This window comes from Myotis myotis, unplaced genomic scaffold (assembly GCF_014108235.1).
Source record: "Myotis myotis isolate mMyoMyo1 unplaced genomic scaffold, mMyoMyo1.p scaffold_m19_p_19, whole genome shotgun sequence".
Lineage (NCBI taxonomy): Eukaryota > Metazoa > Chordata > Mammalia > Chiroptera > Vespertilionidae > Myotis > Myotis myotis.
Genome location: NW_023416323.1, coordinates 20,658,559 through 20,661,226, shown reverse-complemented (window position 1 = coordinate 20,661,226; position 2,668 = coordinate 20,658,559).

The window sequence follows — 2,668 nt, the reverse complement described above, 5'->3', positions numbered from 1 at the left end:
CCTTTTTTTCTGTGAATTCTTCGACCTACTCATAATGTGACTTACGTTGTTGCCTTACTTTTTCAAACTTGTCGTCTTCTGAAAATCACACGATGAAATGATTGTGCTTAGTTATTTCATTATTTTACTTCTGATCATAAAAACATGCTAACAGTTTTCCTAATAGAAAATGAAAAGACACTCCATTTTAAAGTTCCTATTTTGATGTAAAGTTTTTATTTTGATAAAAACTATACACCTTACGATAAAAGTTTTTGGAAAATTTATTTTTACTTCAATTAATACATTTGCCAAATGTGACCATTTTATACTGTGATGACTTTTGTAAATAATGTGGTTCTGGCTTAAGAGCAAAAAAAAAGGGGAGGTTAAAATATAAGTAGTTCTTTGGTCACTAATTTACAGGGAAATCAAATCACTGCTTCTATTACCCTTGACATAAAGGAAATATAAAGGTAGAAAATTTTTGTAGATTTACCTGAACGATGCCATGGAAGATTTGAAGCTACTTTTTGGGAAGAAAGTGTATCAGTGCCAATCTAGTTGTGAAGTTGTATTATTTTATTTATAGTGGCAAGTGACAGGTTGATATTTACATGTCATCCTTTATGGCCTTAATTTAATTATTTTTTAATCCTCACTGGAGGATATGGTTTTTTTCATTGATCCTAGAGGGAGGAAGAGAGAGAGAAAGAGAAACATCAATTGGCTACCTTATGCACACATGGGTATGTGCCCTGACTGGAACAGGAACCAAACCCACAACCCTTCGGTGCTTGGGATGGCGCTCTAACCGCTGAGCACACAGGCCAAGGCCTATGGCCTTAATTTTAGAGTGTCATTCTTAATTCCAGTAGAAAACTGCACTTCAAAGCCTGTCATCTAATATTGACTGTGAAGAGAACTTACAGTATTTTTAGATTAGTGCTTCTCAAACTTGTCCTCAGAAGGCTCAAGTAATTCAGGGGGCGTGGGTGGATTTAGGGATGAAGGCTTTGAAGTCCCAAGTATTGTGCAGTTTATTTCCCTTATATTTCACAGTATATGTGTGTGTGTTCTCATCTGAAGTGTGTTAAACTACCACTGATTGGATTTGACACCCAAAGATTACAGGTCTATCTTTAGTTTATTCATAATCCAGCATCTAAAATACTTTGTTCAATGACATGAATTTTAATCCAGTTGCTAAAGCAAGATGTTGGCTATTATAATGTTTTTATGGCCTAGAAGATAGTCTGCTAAATACTATTGTTTTGCAATGTTTACATCCAAAGGATTAAGTCATGTGAACTGTTTTTATTAGCAGATACACTGATACATTGTTTACCTATCAAGAGAGGCAGACTAGAGAGCAAATGGAGAGGATTCTTAGTTTGTCAGGGTTCTAAAACATTAATAAAAGTGGGTACTACATTTAAAAATATGCATGTTTGACCCTGTTTGGTGTGCTCAGTAATTAAAGCCTTGGTCCGCACACCCAAGGGCCTGGGGTTCAATTCCCAGTCAAGGGCAGGTACCTGGGTTGCAGGTTGGAACCCCAGCCCCTGTTGGAGTATGTGCAGAAGGCAATCAATCAATGTGTCTCACATCTATGTTTCTTTCTTCCTCCCTCTTTCTCTTTCTCTTCCTCTTCCTCCCTCCCACTCTCTGTAAAAATCAGTGGGAAAGCCCTAACCCATTTGGCTCAGCAGGTAGAGCGTCGGCCTGTGGACTGAAGGGTTCCGGGTTCGATCTTGGTCAAGGGCACATGCCCGGTTGTGGGCTTGATCCCCAGTAGAGGGTGTGCAAGAGGCAGCCGATCCATGATTCTCTCTCATCATGGATGTTTCTATCTCTCTTCCTCTCCTTTCCTATCTGAAATCAATAAAAGTATATATTTTTTAAAAATCCTCAAATGTAAAAAAAAATCAATGGGAAAAATATCCTTGGGTGAGGATTAACAATATATATATATTTTTTTTTTTTGAAAGAAGCAAGTGCCCAAATGATGTGAATGAATAAAAGCATTTTCTATAATTCTTGAACTAGAAGAGTACCAATATTCATTCAGTTCTTTCAACCAACTTTTCAAGAACTCCAAATTTTATCTTACTAATAAGTACATTTGTAATTTTATTCTAAATCCACAATTTCAAAATAGTGAAGGTTGGCAAGCATAGGAAAAACTATTGCCAAGGCTCTTCCATTAATTGTTGATACTTTACTCTCAAGCAAGTTAATATTACAGAACATAAGGCTGGAAAAATAACAAAATTGAAACAAGTGATTCTCTTTTTTAGCTTATCAGTAAATTTCAGAAAATGAAAAAATTTTTGAAAAAATTTGTCTCCATGGCAACTGTCATTCTCAAAAGTATAAATGTTATCTCAATGTGAACAACAGACTTTTTTTCCCTAAAGGAGTGAGCTTAATAACATGGTATGTGTCAATAAGACCTTGTTCCAGGCCTGGCATCTTCTTACTCCTTCTGCTTGCGGCTTTTTACTCTTTGCTTTCTGATGATCCACTGCGTTTTCCATGCCCCGGGTGAAATACTTGGTTTTATGATTGCATCTCAAACTTGTTGCTGCTTAGGGCTGAATTTGATATTGATCCCTCTCCTACTTTATCTCCTTTTTCCTGTGCTGTAACGAGAAATTTAGTGACTTCAGAAAATCTAGAGTTAATG